Raw genomic sequence first — 10,398 nt, 5'->3', positions numbered from 1 at the left:
AGTCGAATCTGTTGTAGATTCTGGATTAATCTAATGCTCCTCCTGCTTTTGATATTTGATAAGCTGTAAACGTAACATATTTTAATCCCATTCTAAATGTGTTTTTGGATGATTAATTATGTAAATTTGTGAATTTGATGCTTCTGATCCTTTAAATTCATGTTTCTATACTTAGGAGAGCCTTTGGGAGTGAAAGGAGCGAAAAATGTGTCAAAATTAGACAAATAGGGCTATTTTTAGGATCCACATGGCTTAGGCAATTCCACACGCCCATGTGCCAGCCTGTGTCAATATTGCAGCCTACTTCCCAAATACGCCAAAAAATTAAATTTTTAGGCTTTCTGAATTCTAAAGTCTATAAATACCAATTAGAAGAAGATCTAAGAGGGAACTCAGATAAGATTGAAGAGAACATTCGAAGAACGCCATCAGAATCAACTTAAAAGTAGATGTCTTTCAACATCGAAAATCTCCATTTAATTTCCTTCGAAGTTTTATTGAGTTTCTTTATGTCTTATTGTTATCCTAACTTTGAGATGTTTCTATTTAGGATTATGAACTAAATCCCCTAGATACCTAGAGAGGATGAAACCTATGATGAATCTTATTATTTAATATCTATTTTTACATGATAAATACTTGATTCTTGTTATTATTTATGTATGTTTATTTCTTTTTTTAATATTTTTAGGATATTAATTCATGTTTAATGTGCTTATTTTAGTGGATCAAAAGTCCTTGTTTAAGAGTAGATCTAACATAATTCAGTGGAGTTGCATGCAATCCTAGAAATAGGATGACATAAATCTACTAAATTAGAGTCAAATCTAATAGGGGAATACATAGATCGAGTTAATGTGACGATAGGGGTTTTAATTAGAAAGAGATTTCAATTAATCAACCTAGAGTCAGTTGTTCTTACTCTCGAAAGAGATATTAACATAATGTAGTGAATAAATCGTTTAATTTAGATTTGGAATAATAGGTGAAGTCTAGCTAGATTCTTTCCTGGGTATCATCTTTCTCGTTGGTTATCTTTGATTATTTCCCATTTCATTCACTGTTGTGTTCGGATTTAAATTAGATTAGTAAATTTAGATTAAAAACAATCACTTCAATTTATCGGCTAAATAATAGGAAAATGGTAATTACTAGTACTTTTAGTCCTCATCGATACGATATTCCCTACTCACCATAGCTATACTATTGTTCGATAGGTTGGAAACATAGAAATTTACACATTTTTACATACCCTTTTTAACTTAAAATCATACAGTTTCGATAAAATTCTTGTCGAAAAATAATTAATTTTTACAAAATAATTAAAGTGCACTTTAAATATGAACATGTTGAATTTTAGTTAATTTTATAATTAATTTTGATGAATTTTGGTTATTTTCGACAGATTTGCACAAATAGAGATAAATGGCTCGGCAGACACTGCTAGAAGCGCAAAACCGAGAAATAATTTGAAGTATTGAGGTGAACTAAATTTCAGCTTAAGACGGTCTAAAATTATATATATTAATTCATAATATAATTAATTTTAATTTATATCCAATTTAATTTGGGTTAATAAATTATTATTAATTAATTATGAAAAAGTGGTCCAGTTGAACTGAACCGAGTGAATCGAACCGACTAAGAAATGGACAGCCCAAAAACCATCCCAAGAGCTGACCCAAATCAGCGTATTAGCTAATTATTTAAGCTTGTAAAGAGGCCCTTGAAGACTTGTTCAAGTTGCATTCAAACCCCTCCACAATTGGTGGCTTTATAAATTTGCACCAAGCCTAAATTAGCAAAGTTAAAACTGTCAACCTCGCCACATGTGTGGCCAGCCAAGGGAGGGCTCTTTGGCTGATAATTTTAGCTATTTTTAGCAGCCCTTATCAGCTATAAAAACCCCTTAGGCTGGTCATTTGAAAAACACACCTCAAGCATTCACATCTTTCCTCTCTTCTCTCCACTTTCTCTCTTCTTTTCATTCCAAAATTTCCTTGTTCTTTTTCCGATTTCTCCTCTTGGGAAAGGGGCATTCATCAGCTATTTGGAGCAGCAATTAAGTGTTCATAGCAACCTTGGTTGATAAGGACAAAAGAGAAGGAAGAACGGAGCAACTAGTGCCCTCATCATGGAATCCATATTGCATACAACTTAAGACATTTTATAATGGCCTCAATGCTCACAGGAGGATGGTAGTGGACGCTTCTGCTAATGGTGCTCTCCTTTCTAAGTCTTATAATGAGGCTTATGAAATCGTTGAGAGGATTTCCAACAATAATTATTGATGGCCAACCAATCAAGCAGTATCAGGAAGACGAGTCGCTGGAATACATGAAGTAGACACTCTTACTTCATTCGCATCTCAAATACCATCAATATCCTCAATGTTAAAAAATCTTACTACTAATGGGTGTAATAGTTTTGCAGCACAACCACTAAATCAATTTGAAAATGTAGCCTATGTTTATTGTGGGGAAGGACATTTGTTCAAAGATTGCCCATCGAACCCAGAATCTGTGTATTACATGGGTAACCAGAACCAAAATCGAGGAAGGCAAGGGCTGCAATCCAATTTCTATAATTCATCATGGCAAAACTAACTGAATTTTTCCTAGAGTAACCAAGGGGCAGGAACTAGTAACAATTATGCCCAACCTAGATCGACCCAACCATCTAGTTTTTCCCAACAAGCTCAGAAACCAACCCAAGCTAAACCATTTAATAGCCTAGAGAATCTATTGAAGGCATACATGGCGAAAAATGATGCCTCTCTAAGGAATTTGGAGAATCAAGTGGGCCAACTTGCAATTGAACTCAGAAACTGACCACAAGGTGCTTTACCTAGTGATATAGAGAATTTGAGGAATCCAGGGAAGGAGCATTGTAAAGCATTGAAATTGAGGAGCGGAAAGACTTTAGAGCCTAATTCTGTCGAAGTTGAGAAGGAGCCAGCTGACGCTCAAGACTTAGAGGAAGTTCAACCGAGTGTTGAATTCCAGTTTCACTGGAAATTGAATCTGCAAAATTCGACAAGGTAACTTCTGAACCAGCTAATTCTGATCAACTAATAACTCAGTTAGATGCAGAATTGCCATAGAAAATGAATCAACCAGTTCTAGTAAAGAAGCCTCCACCACTCTACCCTCAAAGACTTCAGAAGTAGAAGCAGGAAATTCAATTCAAGAAGGTCCTAGACGTACTCAAGCAACTTCATATCAACATCCCATTGGTTGAAGAACTTGAACAAATTCTGAACTACGTCAAATTCATAAAGGATATCCTATTTAAAAAATAAAGGCTTGGAGAATTTGAGATGGTAGCCCTAACAAAGGAATGCAGTGCATATCTTCAAGACAAACTACCTCCAAAATTGAAGGTCCTGAATGTTTTACCATACCTTGCAATATTGGAGCAACATACTGTGGTAAGGCATTATGTAACTTGGGTGCGAGTATCAACTTGATGCCCATGTCAATATTTAGGAAGTTATGGATAGGTGAAGTTAGACCTACTACAGTTACACTTCAATTAGCAGATCGATCCTTAGCACATCCAGAAGGAAAAATCGAGGACGAATTGGTATGTGTAGACAAATTTATCTTTCCTGCTAACTTTGTGAGACTTTGAAGCAGACAAAGAGGTGTCAATCATCTTAGGAAGACCATTCTTAGCAACCAGAAGGACCCTTATTGATGTGCAGAAGGGTGATCTTACGTTTTTAAGTCCATTCGATTTTCTAACACAATTGATGATTGTTCTGCACTGTCCGATTTAGAGGATTTAATCGTGGAGAAGGAACTCAATTATGTTGAGGACCCATTGGAACAAATTTTGACATCAGATCCTCCAAATGATGAAGAGCAGGATGAATACTTATCTTTGTTAGAAGCTAATCAAAGGGGATTTAATCCGCAATCCTGCTTTGAATCTTTAGAGTTAGCAAAAAGGGATTATGCCCAACCAAAAATTCAATCGAGGAGCTACCTAAATTAGAACTGAAGGTACTTCCCTCACATTTGAAATATGTTTATTTAGGTAACTCTTCTACTTTGCCTGTGATTGTTTCAGTAGAATTAACTAATGGGCAAGAAGAGAAACTCATACTGGTGTTGAAACAATTCAAGAAGGCTACCAGATGAACCATAGCTGATATTCGTGGAATTAGTCCATCTGTATGCATGCACAAGATTATCTTAAGAGATGGCGAAAGGGATGATTGATAGACAATGAAGACTGAACCCCATCATGAAGGACGTAGTCAAGAAAGAAATCATCAAGTGGTTAGATGCGGGTATAATTTACCCCATCACAGATGGTTCATGGGTAAGTCTGGTCCAGTGCGTGCCAAAGAAAGGAGGTATCATGGTCATTAAAAATAAGAATAACGAGTTGATACTGACTAGAACAGTTACGAGATGGAGAATTTGCATCGATTACCAGAAGCTGAACAAGGCAACTAGAAAAGATCACTTTCCTTTGCCGTTTTTGGACCAGATGCTGGATAGACTCGCAGGGGGAGATTATTACTATTTTCTCAATGGATACTCGGGGTATAATCAGATTACAGTAGCATCGAAAGATTAACATAAGATAACATTCACTTGCCCGTACGGTACATTTGCATTTAGGCGCATGCCATTTAGTTTATGTAATGCACCTGCTACATTTCAAAGATGTATGATATCTATTTTTACTGACGTGGTTGAGAAATGTTTGGAAGTTTTTATGGATGATTTTTTAGTATTTGGAGATGCATATGATGATTGCCTAGCCAATCTAGCCAAGGTACTAAGGCAATGCGAAGAAACAAACCTTGTACTTAACTGGGAAAAGTGTCATTTCATGGTATGAGAAGGTATTGTTCTAGGGCATCAGATAATAAGACATGGAATCGAGGTAGATAAAACAAAGGTAGATGTTATTGAGAAACTCCCACCTCTAATATTTGTAAAGGGTGTTAGGAGCTTTTTGGGCCATGTCGGTTTCTACGAAGATTCATCAAGGACTTCTCCAAAGTTGCTAAACCCTTATGAAAATTATTGGAGAAGGACACGACATTTAAATTTGATGAGGAGTGCTTAAGAGCTTTCAACAATTTGAAGAGTCGGTTAGTCTTGACACCCATAATAGTCACACTAGACTAGGATTTTCCATTTGAATTGATGTGTGACGCAACTGACTTCATGACCGGAGCTGTCATGGGTCAGCGAAGGAACAAAGTTTTTCATCCCATCTACTATGCAAGTCAAACTCTGACAGGAGCTCAATTGAATTACACGGTAATAGAAAAAGAGTTACTTGCTATTGTATTTACTTTTGACAAGTTTTAATCTTATCTTGTAGGCACCAAAGTGACTATTTATATGGACCACTCGACAATTAAGTATTTACTTGCCAAGAAAGACACTAAGCCGAGACTAATCCGATGGGTACTTCTACTTTAAGAGTTCGATCTAGAAATTCAAGATGGAAAGGGTGTGGAAAACCAAGTAGCAGACCACTTGTCCAGATTGGAGCCGCAAGAAGGGAACTCTCCTCTTATACCAATTCGAGAGATGTTTCCAGATGAACACATATTAAAGGTAAATCATGTCAATAATACTCCTTGGTTTGCTGATATTGCTAACTTTTTAGCTTATGGTTTGATGCCGATTGATAAAACGTATCATCAAAAGAAAAAGTTTCTTCACGATGTGAAGTACTATTTCTGGGAAGAACCGTATTTGTTTAAAAAGTGTGTAGATCAAATGATCAGTAAATGCGTGACTGGAAACACGAAAATTTATGTGTTTTTACATTCCCTTTTTAACTTAAAATCATGTTATTTCGGTTAAATTCTTGTAAAAAAATAATTAAATATTATAAAATAATTAAATTATGTTAAAAATATGAACATGATGAATTTTAATTAATTTTATAGTTAATTTTGATAACTTTTGACTATTTTTGACAGATCACAAATGGTGAAAATTGGCTCGGCACACAATGCACGAAGAATAAAACCGAGAAGCAATTTGAAGCATCGAGGCAAATTTATTTCCAGCCTAACATGGTTTAAAAGTTTGTGTTAATTCATAATATAATTAATTTTAATTTATTCCCAATTTAATTTGACGCTAAATAAATTATTATTAATTAATTATGGAAAAAAGAGTCCAGTTGAACCACATTGGTTGAACCGAATCTAGTAAACCGAACCAGCCACCAATTGGGCTGCCCAGAACCGTCCATATGCTGACCCAAATCAGCATTTTTGCTGACTAAATAAGCTTGTAAAGAAGCCCTTGAAGAACTTTCAACATTGCATTCAAACCCCTCCAAAAAATGTGGCTTTATGGATTTGTCCCAAGCTATTTTTAGCAAAGTCGAATCTCTCAACTTTGGCTGATGGAATTTGCTATTTTTAGCAGCCACAATCAGCTATAAAAGCCACCCCTTGCTGATCATTCAACTTATCCCTCATTCACATCTCTTCTCTCATCTCTCACTTTTTTCTCTCATTTTCCCATTCAAAGTTCCTTGCTCTTGTGCCGATTTCTCCTCTTGGGAAAGGAGTCTTCTTCAACCATTTTGGAGCAGCAATTGAGTGTTCATAGCAGCCTTGACTGGTGAGGATAACAAAGAAGGAAGAACAGAGCAACCTAGTTAAGCCACGGAAAACCACAAGATATGATTCTTGTTCCTTATCTCTTTAATTTTTGTTGTTTTTATGATGAACATATCTATGAATATTTATGCTATTGGAATGGTTAATTTAATCAGATTAGCTTGAATCTAATTCGTGTTGGGTTGATTGCATTTTGTCTTCTTGATTTGTTAAATTTATGTTTATGCTGTTATAGGCCTCGGTAAAATGTTTGATTAAATAAAACCATGATTAAGTTATTTTTGCATTACAATTGTAAGATAACTAAAGAATTAACTATTAAAACGCATTGAAATTGTAATTAATGGACACAGTATTTAATCAGTGCATGTTTAATTCGTCTAAGGTAGCTAAAGATTAGATTAGTATTGTATTTGGCGATACATATGCCTTGCATAACTTGCATGATTATTGTGATTAAACTGTTTCAAGGTAAGGATACTTTGTTACCTCACAAAGTCTTTTATATGCTAATTAGATTGAATTAATTGTTTGAATCGACATAGGAATATGCGAGAGATTGTTTAATCTAATAAGTACGTATGTGCAATAACATGTTTATCTTTATAGATTTGTTTTATCAGTCGAATTGACATAGGAATATGTACAAGAGATGAATGGATTTTTGATTTGTAAATATGTTCATAAGTTAGTGAATTATCGAGTTGTTGTGATTTATTAGTAATAAGTATAAGCATAAGTTTAATGATTCTAAGGTAAGGAAATGTAATTAATCCAACACAATTATATCATCTTGAATAAAATCAGCTTTTGAAATCGTGCATTAGAACTTTATTTTATTTTATTTTATTTACTTTGTTTCTAGTTTTTAATCATTTCCCAAATCCAAATATTTTTCTTTCACTAAAGTGTTTAAACTTACTTTCATAAATAATTCTTTTACAGTCCTTGTGGGTACAATAACTCAATAGTTACTTGTCACTTTATTACTTGTTGCAATTGTGTAAACTTGCACATTTTCGTTGTTCCAAGTTTTTGGCACTGTTACCGAGGACTGTTTTTTTTAAAAAGCCATTATTTGTGAATCTGTTTTTACATTTTGGTTTATTTATTTTCCTATTTAATATTTACTCACTTAATCTTTCTGTGATTATTTCAGGTGTTTATGAGTATTGACCAGATTATCAACTTACTCCCTATGTACCCTAAAATAGAACGAACCTTTCGACAGCAAAGAAGGCAAGCGAACCAGAGAAGGACCGAAGAGATAAACTTTGAAAATATGAATCAAGAATACAGAGCAAACCTTGCTCAGAATCCTATCTTTATTGCTAATGATAGGGATAGAGCTTTACGACAATATACCGTGACAGTATTTAATGATCTTAATTCGGGAATTAAGAGACCCAAAATCGAGGCACAACAATTTGAGATGAAGCCAATCATGTTCCAGATGCTTTAGACTGTGGGCCAATTCAGTGGAATGCCTACTGAAGATCTTCATCTTCACTTAAGACTATTTATGGAAGTGAGCGATTCTTTCAAGTTAGTCGAAGTACCCGAAGATGCATTACGACTGAAGCTGTTCCCATATTCACTAAGGCATAGAGCTCATGCCTGGTTGAATTCATTGCCACCAAACTCCATTTCTACATGGCAAGAGTTAGCCGAGAGATACCTCATGAAGTATTTCCCGTCGAGCAAGAATGTCAAGTTGAGGAATGAGATCACTGCCTTCCACCAAATGGATGATGAGTCCCTGTATGAGGCATGGGAAAGGTACAAAGAGTTATTACGAAAGTGCCCTCATCATAGAATCCCACATTGCATTCAACTTGAGACATTCTAGAATGGCCTCAACGCTCACACGAGGATGGTAGTGAATGCCTCTGCTAATGGTGCTCTTCTTTCTAAGTCTTATAATGAGGCTTACGAAATTATTGAGAGGATTGCCAGCAACAACTATCAATGGCCAACCAATCAAGCAATGTCAGAAAGATAAGTCGCTGGAATACATGAAGTGGACGCTCTCACTTAGCTCGCATCTCAGGTATCTTCAATATCCTCAATGCTTAAGAATCTTACCACTAATGGATCTAACAGTTTTGCAGCCCAACCACCTAACCAATTTGAGAATATAGCCTGTGTGTATTGTGGAAAAGGACATTTGTCTGAAGAATGTCCAACGAACCCCGAATCTGTATATTACATGGGTAACCAAAACTAAAACCGAGGTGGGCAAGGACTGCAATCCAACTTTTATAACTCATCGTGGAGAAATCACCCGAATTTTTCCTAGAGTAACCAAAGGGCTGGAACCAGTAACACTTACGCCCAACCTAGACCAACTCAACCCCCTAGTTTCCCCCAACAAGTTTAGAAACCAAACCAAGTGGAACCATCCAATAGCTTAGAGAATCTATTGAAGGCATACATGGCGAAAAATGACGCCACTCTAAGGAATTTGGAGAATCAAGTGGGCCAGCTTGCTACTGAACTCAGGAACTGACCACAAGGTGCTCTACCTAGTGACACAGAGAATCCGAGAATCTGGGGAAGGAACATTGTAAAGCATTGACATTGAGAAGCGAAAAGAAGAGCCTAACACTATCGAAGTTGAAAAGGAGGTAGCTGACGCTCAAGATTCAGAAGAAGTTCAACTAAGTATTGAAATTCCAGTTTCACCAGAATCAGAATCTGTAAAACCCGACAAAGTAACCTCAGGACTAGCTAATTCTGATAAACTAACAACGTCGTTAGATGCAAAATTGCTGCCAAAGACGAATCAACCAGGATCAATCCTAGTAATGAAACCACCACCACCCTACCCTCAAAGACTTCAGAAACAGAAGTAGGATATTCAATTCCAGAAGTTCCTTGACGAACTCAAGCAACTTCACATCAACATCCCGTTGGTTGAAGCACTTGAGTAAATGCCAAACTACATCAAGTTCATAAAAGATATCTTGTCTAAGAAACAAAAACTTGGAGAATTTGAGACGGTAGCTCTGACGAAGGAATGCAGTTCATATCTTCAAGACAAACTACCCCCAAAATTGAAGGATCCTAAATGTTTTACCATACCGTGCAACATTGGAGTAACATATTGTGGTAAGGCATTATATGGCTTAGGTGCAAGTATCAACTTGATGCCTATATTAATATTTAGAAAGTTGGGGATAGGAGAAGGTAAACCAACTACAGTTATGCTTCAACTACCAGATCGATCCTTAGCATATCTAGAAGGAAAAAATGAGGACGTATTGTTACGTGTAAATAAGTTTATCTTTTCTACTGACTTTGTAATTCTAGATTTTAAAGAAGACAAAGAAATACCAATGATCCTAGGAAGGCCATTCCTAGCAACTGGAAGGCCCTTATTGATGTGCAGAAGGGCGAGCTCACCATGCATGTTCAGGATGATCAGGTAACATTTAACGTTTTTAAGTCTATGCGATTTCCTGACACAATGGATGATTACTCTGCAGTGTCTGATTTAGAGGATTTAATAGTGGAGAAGGAACTCAATTGTGTTGAGGACCCACTGGAAAGAATTTTGACATTGGATCCTCCAAATGATGAAGAGGATGATGAATACTTAGCTTTTCTAGAAGCTAATCAAATGGGATTTAATCCACAATCCCATTTTGAATCTTTAGAGTTAGAAAAGAGGGACTATTCCTAACCAAAAGCGTCGATCGAGGAGCCCCCTAAATTAGAACTCAAGGTATTACCTTCCCATTTAAAATACGTTTATTTAGGTAACGCTTTTACTCTGCCTGTGA

The 10,398-nt window shown here is 36.0% G+C and overlaps 1 non-coding gene across 1 annotated transcript; it reads right to left on the bottom strand.

Annotated features, from left to right (window-relative positions):
• Positions 1–8,324: 8,324 nt before the first annotated feature.
• Positions 8,325–8,431, bottom strand: LOC121214952 (small nucleolar RNA R71). The gene has a single exon (XR_005910688.1). It is a non-coding gene; the product is annotated as a small nucleolar RNA R71 (small nucleolar RNA).
• Between the last annotated feature and the right edge of the window lie 1,967 nt (positions 8,432–10,398).

The sequence above is a fragment of the Gossypium hirsutum genome, chromosome D02 (assembly GCF_007990345.1).
Source record: "Gossypium hirsutum isolate 1008001.06 chromosome D02, Gossypium_hirsutum_v2.1, whole genome shotgun sequence".
Classification (NCBI taxonomy): domain Eukaryota; kingdom Viridiplantae; phylum Streptophyta; class Magnoliopsida; order Malvales; family Malvaceae; genus Gossypium; species Gossypium hirsutum.
This window is presented reverse-complemented; position numbering and strand designations above follow the sequence as displayed.